Source organism: Orcinus orca, chromosome 3 (genome assembly GCF_937001465.1).
Source record: "Orcinus orca chromosome 3, mOrcOrc1.1, whole genome shotgun sequence".
NCBI lineage: Eukaryota > Metazoa > Chordata > Mammalia > Artiodactyla > Delphinidae > Orcinus > Orcinus orca.
Window position 1 is genome coordinate 35059406 of NC_064561.1, and position 10974 is coordinate 35070379.

Here is a 10974-nt window from a genome sequence, read left to right on the forward strand (position 1 = left end):
ATCCCTGACCCCTTCCACCATGTGAGGACACAGCAAGAACCTGGCTATGAACCAGGAAAGAGGCTTTCACTAGAATCTGACCATGCTGGCACCTTGATCTTGGACTCTCCAGCTTCCAGGCTCTGAGGAATAAATTTCTGTTGTTTATAAGCTACCCAATCTGTGGTATTCTATTCTAGCAGCCCAAATGGAGTAAGACACTGATCTACTTTGACAGACACCCTCTGAGTTTGACATTTCTTTTGCCCACTTCACTACTTATTAGTTGGTTTTCTTCCCTTCCAGGCTTCTTATTCACTGTATTATTCCATGAAGAGGGGACACAGAACCAACTTTATACAATCCTGCAGAAACTCTAGCTCTTGCTTGCAGGTTTCCAAATCCCTTCTAAGGAACTCAAGGAAAATCTCAACTATGAACATTCATGGAGAATTCGTACTAAATCAGTACCAAGCTAGATGCTTAATGATTCCTTGATAAAATATTCAATCTCAACATTGCCTGGCACCCATGGCTTGCTTTAGAACACCTCTCAAAAGGGATGGCAAAGCATAACCAATTTTAGAAACCATCTACTTCTCTAAAGGAAAACATATATAAGCAATGAAATTCAATATTTACACTGAATGCTTTTTCAAAGAAACCATGAGCTCTCTGGACAGAAACCATATATTTTTTTTATCCTGAACACTCATCACAATATTTGGTACACTGTATACTTCCAGTAGATGCTGGGCAGGCTGACTGAATGGCAGAGAAGGTACTGAGACATATACAAGTTAAAGACCAAGGCTAACATCACAGGTGGACAAGAGTCATTACAAGTACATCTATTTGCATATCAATTTCCAAAACTAGTGGAAGTGTTTTTGATGCTTGCCTTGAACAAGGCTCTAAGGATATGAAGGTAGTAACTTACCAAGCCTGATTCCTTAGTGCTAAAATGTAAGAAACTCAATTGTTCCTGCAAAACCTAAGCACAGTTTAATTTAAAATGACAACTCAGAAACTTAAGGCTTAACCACATCAACTGAACAATTAACTTCTTTATTTGAAACATACAATATATTTGAATTACATTTACTAATCATTCTACTCTGTTACACATTAGAAGCTTTTGAGTTATACAAGGAGCATAAATATTGCTTGTGCTTTTAAACTTTTCTAAATACAAGAAATTGCATACTCAGTAATACAGGGAGGGATGACATAGAAAGTCCTTGTGATCCAGTATCACTACTAACTCTCTGATGCTTTTTCTTCCATGTTTTTTTCATTTAAGATCACATAACATTTAGCTTTTAAAAAAGGGATCCTACACATTGTTTTGTAACTTGCTTTTTTTCATTTTCTTTGTCTTTAATGCCTATAGCTTTTAAAATCAGATAAAAATGTTAAATGATTAGCTGTCAAGCCTATATTGAGAACCACATACTGCTTATTTTTGATAAGTAATGAAAAATTTCATGATTTGTACATTTCAACACCTCAGTCAAGCTGAGGCGATGTGAACAAAGATGGATCTCTGTTCAGAAATATATTGAAACCTAAAACTCAGGTATTACAGCAGAGCTCAAGAGATTGTCAAAATGTTGAAATTTTTAATATAGGCTGACCCTGGGTGACTCTGATTGACCCAAACCCTTTGCCCACAGGTAAGAGTCTCTATTACCACGTCAGTTCACCAGTTGGGATGTTGACTTTCTGACATTAGGGGTGAGAGTAGGGGAGGAGAGAAAGAAAAACCTACCCATTCAGAAACTGTAGTATATTACCAGCAGATTCCCAGACATACTGTGGCATACAAGCCCATCAATTATATAAACTCCCAGCAAGTTCAAATAAAACAATAAACAAAGAAAAGGTCATCATATAACAGCAAAACAAGTCAGGGAAAACAGCTGCCAGTGTCAGGTAATGCTTGATCCAATCTAAGGCAGAAAATATCAAGAGAGGTTAAGACTGCTTATTGGCTTTAAATCTGTAGGTGGTGCGTTCCCTCTGAAGCTGCAGTGCCCAGAAAGGCAGCAATCAAAACCAGTAACCCAGTGGCCCTTTCAACCATGGCTCTCCCTCCCATAATGGGTTGTCAACACCTATTCGTGGGCTCAGAAGCCTGCAGTTTGGGTTATGGTCTATGAAACATTAGAATGGGCTCCTGAGGAGACAAAAAAGCTAAAACTGTGATTTACAAATTCTTCATGAGGCTCTCCTTTGGGAGAAAGTAATGTGATCTGAAGCTCAGATCCAGAATGAATCTCTATCTCAGGCAACATAAAGAGTGATTAAGGTTATGCTGGTCTGTCTAAAACCCAGATAAATGATTATGATATTTCCAGATTTCAGTTTCAGAGACTGGGCTAACTTCATTGCTAGAAGTGCTTTGACTAGAAAGAAAGCAAGGCAATTAAAAGGTGAAGTCATCACATCTTTAAATACTGAGATAAATAATGAATACTATTAAAATGTTTTTTAAGTTCGGGTTATCAAAATTCCTGCTACTAATGTATTTTGAGTGCTTTAACGCATACTGCTGAAACTTTGACTTTCTCCTAATTACCTGTGTATACCTTAGTGATGAAAACTGACGGGGTCATTTCATCCCCTTACTTAAAATCCTTCAATGACACCGAGTCCAAATGCCTTATTATGTCCAAATAAGTCCTTCATGATCTGGGCACAGCCTCAGGGTTCCCCTCCTCAACAATCCTCAGTGTACAAGGCACATTCAGCTGTGTGCTGCTACTTACAAATCCCTAATTTGTGCCATACTGTTTCACATCTCTCTGTCTTCCAATGTGCTGCTCACCTGGCCAGGAAAACCCTTCCAAATTCCCCAACCCTCCCTTTATCCCAACTCGAACTCCAACTCTTCCAGGCAAACCCTTATTCACCACTACTTTGATCAAACAGAGCCACAAAATGGGGCTGACTCTGGAGCTGATAACTTGGATTTGCATCCTGCTTCTACCATCCAGTAGTTACTTAACTACTCTGTGTCTTTGTGAAGATGTGAAGAGATGTGAAGAGGAATAATACCTAGAGATGTTGAGGGGTTTAAAGGAGGTAAGACTTTATAGGTAGCTTTTGAGAATACACTAAGTATTCAAAAACTATTAGCTATTGTCACTAGCATCCTCATCATCACTCTCTCTTAAGACCCCAGTTAGGGACTTTCCAGTGGTCCAGGGGGTAAGACTCCAAACTCCCAATGCAGGGGGCCTGGGTTCGATCCCTGGTCAGGGAATTAGATCCCACATGCATGCCACAACTAAGAGTCCACATACCACAACTAAGAAGTCCGCATGCTACAACTAAGATCCCGCATGCCGCAAAAATGTTCCCACGTGCCGCAATGAAGACCCAGCGCAGCCAAAAATAAATAAATTAACTGATAATAAATAAATAAATATTTCTTTTTTAAAACAACACACCAGTTAAAGCTCCTTTAAAATCTTTTGCACAGCAAAGGAAACCATAAACAAGATGAAAAGACAATGCTCAGATAGGGAGAAAGTATTTGCAAATGAAGCAACTGACGAAGGATTAATCTCCAAAATTTACAAGCAGCTCAATATCAAAAAAACAAAAAACCCCATCCAAAAATGGGCAGAAGACCTAAATAGATATTTCTCCAAAGAAGATATACAGATTGCCAACAAACACATGAAAGGATGCTCAACATCACTAATCATTAGAGAAATGCAAATCAAAACTACAATGAGGTATCACCTCACACCAGTCAGAATGGCCATCATCAAAACATATACAAACAATAAATGCTGGAGAGGGTGTAGAGAAAAGGGAACCCTCTTGCACTGTTGGTAGGAATGTAAACTGATACAGCCACTATGGAGAACAGTATGGAGGTTCCTCAAAAAACTAAAAATAGAACTACCATATGACCCAGCAATCCCACTACTGGACATATACCCTGAGAAAACCATAATTCAAAAAGAGTCATGTACCACAGTGTTCATTGCAGCTCTATTTACAATAGCCAGGACATGGAAGCAACCTAAGTGTCCATCGACAGATGAATTGATGAAGAAGATGTGGCACATATATTCAATGGAATATTACTCAGCCATAAAAAGAAACAAAATTGAGTTATTTGTAGTGAGGTGGATGGACCTAGAGTCTGTCATACAGAGTGAAGTAAGTCAGAAAGAGAAAAACAAATACTGTATGCTAACACTTATATATATATGGAATCTAAAAAAAAAAAAAAAAAGGTTCTGAAGAACCTAAGGGCAGGACAGGAATAAAGACACAGATGTAGAGAATGGACTTGAGGACACAGGGAGGGAGGAGGGTACGCTGGGATGAAGTGAGAGAGTGGCATGGACATATATACACTACAAAACGTAAAATAGATACCTAGTGGGAAGCAGCTGCATGGCACAGGGAGATCAGCTCAGTGCTTTGTGACCACCTAGAGGGGTGGGATAGGGAGGGTGGGAGGGAGACGCAAGAGGGAGGGGATATGGGGATATATGTATACGTATAGCTGATTCACCTTGTTATACAGCAGAAACTAACACAACAATGTAAAGCAATTATACTTCAATAAAGATGATTAAAAAAAAAAGCTCCTTTAAAAAAAAGAAAAACAGCTCTTGGCCAAATACCTCTTCTCCAAAACATATTGATTACTTACTCTTTTGTTCTACCCCTGAAACTTGGACATACTTCTAATGTAGTTCTCATATGGAATCACAAGTATTTCTTTTATATATCTGTTCCCTCCCTGAAATCTTCTCAAGAACAGGAACCATGTCTCATTAATCTTGTATTCTCAGTGCCTAGAGGTGCCTGACACATGGGAGAAACAAAAATAAGTATTAGCTGAATGAATAAATAATTGAATGAGTTCCTAAAAAAACAAGTGAAAACCAAATACTGATCAATCAAATCATGTTTAATTAGTCTAAGGAAATTTGATATTCAGAGAAATCATAAGAAAAATTCAAGGACTGGATGAAATAATGGAAAGCACATAGATTTAGGAGTCAGGCCTACCTGAATTAGAATCCTAGTTGTTCTCTTACAAGTTTTATGACATGGGACAAGTTATTTAACCTCTGGGAAACCCTGCTTCATTTTTAAGTAAGAAGATAACATCTACCTCATAAGTTAAACAATAAATAAGAAGATACAAGCAAAGTACCTGGGCCTACAAGCAAGTGTTCATTCATTTATCACTTCCCTTGGCCTTTAATGTAGAACTATTTTTGTACATTTCATTATTACTTCATCTTTGGGTTAAATTTGGATCTGCTAAAATGCTTCATAAAACTGTACCATCATAGTAGACAAGTTTTGTTTTCTTGTCCTGTATCCACATTCTTTAACACCTGGACATATACACCCCATGTGCGACCAAATTCATGGATTTGTATACTGTGGACAAGTGTTGTTTGCTTTATTTCAACTGCTATATTTTCCTTCTGCTCAAACCACTAATTTCAACCTCAGAATTTGGAAGGTAAGTAAGTAATCATTATCTGAGGTTCCAGGAACCCATGCTTAGACCTAACCCTGCAAATGCTAATATATTCTTTACCACTGCATTACCAATAAATTGATCAGCTCCATATATCTAAGGAAGATAGAGCTGCAAAAAAGAGAAGATAGAACTAAAGGAAACACACGACAAATCCCATCTCTTTTGTTAATTTGACTAGGTCGGACCATCACGATATAAATTCTTCAGTCACTCAGTTTTTTTAAAAAATGGATTAAACTTTTATTTTTCCAGGCTTCCCTGGTGGCGCAGTGGTTGAGAGCCTGCCTGCCAATGCAGGGGACGTGGGTTCGAGCCCTGGTCCAGGAAGATCCCACATGCTGCAGAGCAGCTGGGCCCGTGCACCACAGCTGCTGAGCTTGCGCTCTGGAGCCTGTGAGCCGCAACTACTGAGCCCGCGTGCTACAACTACTGAAGCCCACGTGCCTAGAGCCCGTGCTCAACAACAAGAGAAGCCACTGCAATGAGAAGCCCGCGTACCGCAAAGAAGAGCAGCCCCCGCTTGCCGCAACTAGAGAAAGCCCGTGTGCAGCAACGAAGACCCAATGCAGCCAAAAATAAATAAATTAAATAAATAAATTTATATTTAAAAAAGGGCTTCCCTGGTGGCGCAGTGGTTGAGAGTCCGCCTGCCGATGCAGGGGACACGGGTTCCTGCCCCGGTCTGGGAGGATCCCACATGCTGCGGAGCGGCTGGGCCCGTGAGCCATGGCCGCTGAGCTTGCGCGTCCGGAGCCTGTGCTCCGCAACGGGAGAGGCCACAACAGTGAGAGGCCTGCGTACCACAAAAAAAACATTTTTTTTCCTACCGTAAGAAAAATTACTCATGAATTTCAAACAAGTTTACAGGTTTGTCAGGGAAGTTTTTAAAAAAGGAGGGTATGGTAGGAATGACAGAGTTTCTGATTTCACAAGTTCAAGGCATTCCCAGTTTATCTGTAACCATTCTTATCTTTCATTCTTGCTTCAAGAATAAAGGGAGTGGGCTTCCCTGGTGGCCCAGTGGTTAAGAATCCACCTGCCAATGCAAGGCACACAGGTTCGAGCCCTGGTCTGGGAAGATCCCACGTGCCACAGAGCAACTAAGCCCACGTGCCACAACTACTGATCCTACGCTCTAGAGCCTGCAAGCACAACTACTGGGCCCACGTGCCACAACTACTGAACCCTGCGCACCTAGAGCCCATGCTCCGCAACAAGAGAAGCCACCACAATGAGAAGCCCACGCACCACAACGAAGAGTAGCCCCTGCTCGCTGCAACTAGAGCAAGCCCGTGTGCAGCAATGAAGACCCAATGCAGACAAAAATTAAAAAATAAATAAAACATAAATTTTTAATAAAAGAATAAAGGGAGCAAGAAGAAGATGATATCGATGTTACTATTGATAAACAGAGAAACTGAATTAAAACCACCCAAAATCTTGAGATCCACTGGACAGACTTGAATCATAGGTAGATATCAAACTGTTCATTTAGCCTCTAAAGCCTAAATTTAATACAACTGCAAGGGTGGAGAAATGGGAACCCCCATAAGGTGAGTATGGACACAGAGCGTCATCTACCTTTTAATATTATGTAGCATCATCCATTGTGTCCATTGCAGATGCAAGTGGCATTAAAATTAGAAAACACACAATCCCCCTTCAGCTTCTCCAAAACCCCAAAACGTCATGATTGCTAATGAGTGGATGGCTTACCTTTACTAGATTCCAATTCTTGAGGACGTCAACAGACACACAGGCTAATAGCTGTATTTGGCTTATCAGAGGAGTAGAAAAAGAGGAATAAAAACTTTGCAGAAGTAACTAATACTACAGTAGTGTGGCTATTAACAAATGCCCCCAAAGTAGAACTTAGATCCAGAGAAATGCAACTTTACTTAAAGCATCAGCTACAAAATAAATAGTTGGCCTATCAACCCCACATAGTGAAATTTAATCAAACTGAAAAGAACAGCTGATCTGTCTTCAAGAGAAAATGAGGGGGTCGTGGATAATACCTTTAACATATGGATGGCTGGTTACAGTACATGACTGTCGCACAGAAGGTTTATCTGTAAACACTGCAGCAAGTCTGGGGTTTTTAACTGCAATATATGGCTGGTTTCAATCAGCTGCTGCTAGCAGGAAATCTATGGCCCATAGGAGCAATTACCCATCTCTTGACCAAAGCACAGGGCAATTATAAGCTACGGAAGTACATTCACGATGCTGGAGCACTTGACAGTATGGTGCTAACGGAGTTTGGACAGGAAACAGTGTTTGGACCTACATTTCTCAGTTTTAACCCCCTCCTCAAATCCTTCCATATTTCTCTTATCTCACAAGATGGCAGCACAGAGAAATTGTGGTCTGCAAAAGCAGTGTCATCTTCACCCGAAATACAGACAACAGGGTTTTCTCTCCCCTGTACCCCCCTACAGCCCCTTAAAATTATTACACTCATCCTGATTTTTCGAAATGCATTACACCTTCCTCTGTGGTTTTACAGATTTCTTACCCAAGTGTCATATTCAGCATTTGGTGCTCATTACTGACTAAATCAATTAGCCAAATTAGGACTTCTAATCTCAAGGAAGTGAAGAGAAACTTGTCAGGGAAATAAATGGGGAAATAATTACTCTTTTATGTCACTGTGAAAAAATATGTCAACTAGGTATCCTTAAAGAGGTAACCTCTCTAAGATTAGAGAAAGGAAAATGAAAGATAGTAAGTGGTCTGTCAGTTAACCGTCCATCCTCATTACATTTCTTTCTTTTTTAAAAAAAAATAATTTGTTTGTTTTTATTATTTTGGCTGTGTTGGGTCTTCATTGCTGTGCGCGGGCTTTCTCTAGTTGCGGCGAGCGGGGGCTACTCTTCATTGCGGTTCGCGGGCTTCTCATTGGGTGGCTCCTCTTCTTGCAGAGCACGGGATCTAGGCCCACGGGCTTCAGTAGTTGTGGCACACAGGCTCCAGAGCGCAGGCTCAGTAGTTGTAGCGCATGGGCTTAGCTGCTCTGCGGCATGTGGGATCTTCCCCGGGCCAGGGCTCGAACCCGTGTCCCCTGCACTGGCAGGAGGATTCTTAACCACTGCGCCACCAGGGAAGCCCCATTACATTTCTTTTTAACAGAAGACCTAATGTGCTAAGCATCATATTAGGTGCTTAAGTGCATTGTCTCATCAAGCCTCACAATAACCCCAAAGCAGGTACTACAATCATCCTCATTTAAAGAATGAGATAATGGAGACTGAGTTTGAGTAATTTCCTCAAGACATCACAGCTAAATACATGGTGGAATCAGGACTTGAATCTGATCTGTATCAGTCCAAACCCTAGCTCTCAAATACCCTATCATTCTGCCCCTGCTATTATTGGGCAACTCTGTGACAGGAGATGAATAATTGGCAAAGTCACTCTATTATGCTCCCACGATAGACATTAACAATGAATCCCAGCATCCTTTCCCACTGAGTGTAGACGGGACCGTAGAATCTCTCTCATCACAGTAGTTCAGGAAGCCAACAGTCTTCAATTCTTACGCCAACTTCAGTTTAGAATTCCTCAGCACAGTAGCCTTGGCACAGTACTTGACCTATTAGTAGGCAATTCAATAAATGTGAGATTTTAAGAGATCATTGTATAGAAGGAACATAGACCCAAAGTGACCAGGGTTTAACTTGTGGCTCTACCGTGTATTACTCACATGCTTTAAGCAACTTATCTAACTCTGAGTCTTAGTTTCCTCAGCTGTAAGAGAAGGAAGGTACAACCTACCTCACAAAGCTGTGTTTAGGATCAAATGAGATGGACTCTGAGTTGAGGTAACTGATCCTCCAGAAATACTAGGCCTCTTAATAATAACGAAAGATTATTAGGTTTGCATAAAACTACCAGCATTCCCAAAGACCAAAATAGATAAGAGCTATGCTCCTAAGAAGGAAGAATGGAATGAAAAATAATGGAGTATAGTGAGCATCCTGGAAATGGGACTGTGAAAGAAAGTTAAGAGACTTGAAAAAGACATATAAGGTCCTGAATTGAGTTAGAAAAACAAAAAGACCACCCCTAAGGAATGGATGGTGGGGTGGGATACCTTTATTATATCAGGGCATGTGACTCAGAGGAAGAAAATATAAGGAAAAATAATCAATTTCTTACTTCTAGGTCTTGGACCCAGCTAGTAAGACTGAATCTTTGTTCTCATCAATTGAGAAACTCCTAAGAGAGCACAGTAATACACAGCATAAACTATGAGTTAATTTTAAGATAACTGATCCTCCCCCAGACTACTGGTGACCCTGTCTTCTGGGGAATCAGATGGAGACCCAACCATATATCATGGGCGGGGAAGGGGGACAATCAAGCACAATGCCCAGCTCACAGGAAGCGCTCGTGATTAATGCATATTGATTTTCATCCTTGTATCCCTTAAGAAAGAAGAAAACCTGGGCTTGGACTTGCTTCTCCAAGCGCACCTTGGTTCCTGCCTACATAGAAATGCACCATTTCTGCCCTGGCCCTTATAGCTAAGTAGCTTCCAGGTGAGTGGAAGCAACAGTGTGCCTGATACAGTTTTCCAAAGGGTCCTGCAACAGAGGATTGGGGTTGTCTTTTTTTCCCTCTTTTTATTCCTGTATTTCCTATTTCTCAAGAAATTAGGAAAGCGGAGAAGATGCTCTACAAGACAAATCTCAATTCATCCAGCAGATCAAATCTGGGCAGAAGTGGACAGCACTGAGTTGCTTAATCCCACGAGTCCCCCAACTGCATGGCACAGTCCTCTTCCAGGCTCTAGTGGCGATAGAGAGGAGTAGATGCAAAGAAGCCAAAAATATTCATAAAACTGAGTCAGGGAATTCCCTGGTGGTCCAGCAGCTAAGACTCCGCACTCTTAATGCAGGGGGCCCAGGTTCGATCCCTGGTCAGGGAACTAGATCCCACATGCTGCAACTAAAGATCCCACACACCGCAAGGAAGATCCTGCGTGCCACAACTAAGACCCAGCACATCCAAATAAATAAATATTTTTTTAAAAACTGAGTCATAAAATAATTAATGAATTACACTTACTCTCACAGAGTTGGTTTGGAAAAAAAATGACAGAAATATATTGGGAAAAAATGTACACTACATTGCAAGAAGCCCAAACTATCAGGTTTACTGCGTGGTCAACACCTCTGACTGTGTTTCACGTCCTCTTTTCCCTTTATTTATTTTTTTCCTATTCTGTCATTCATGATTCAAGGCTTGAGTTTAGGGATTAGGACACACCATGTCGTTTTGCAGTTATGGATTCTCACTGATGCCTAAATTCCCCATCCCACTCCATTAAAGCTTCCCTTCTTTTTTTTTTTTTTAAAGCTTCCCTTCTTGCTGAGATCACCTATTTCTGATTCTCATTAGGTTTACTCTATAGATCAGAAAAGTCTGTGCTAAAAAGTCCATAGAGGCGGATTTTATGG

General features: G+C 40.7%; 1 non-coding gene across 1 annotated transcript; it reads left to right on the forward strand.

Moving 5' to 3' along the window:
- The first annotated feature begins 10369 nt into the window (after positions 1-10369).
- TRNAK-CUU (transfer RNA lysine (anticodon CUU)) lies at positions 10370-10442 on the forward strand. The gene has a single exon. It is a non-coding gene; the product is annotated as a tRNA-Lys (tRNA).
- Positions 10443-10974: the final 532 nt, after the last annotated feature.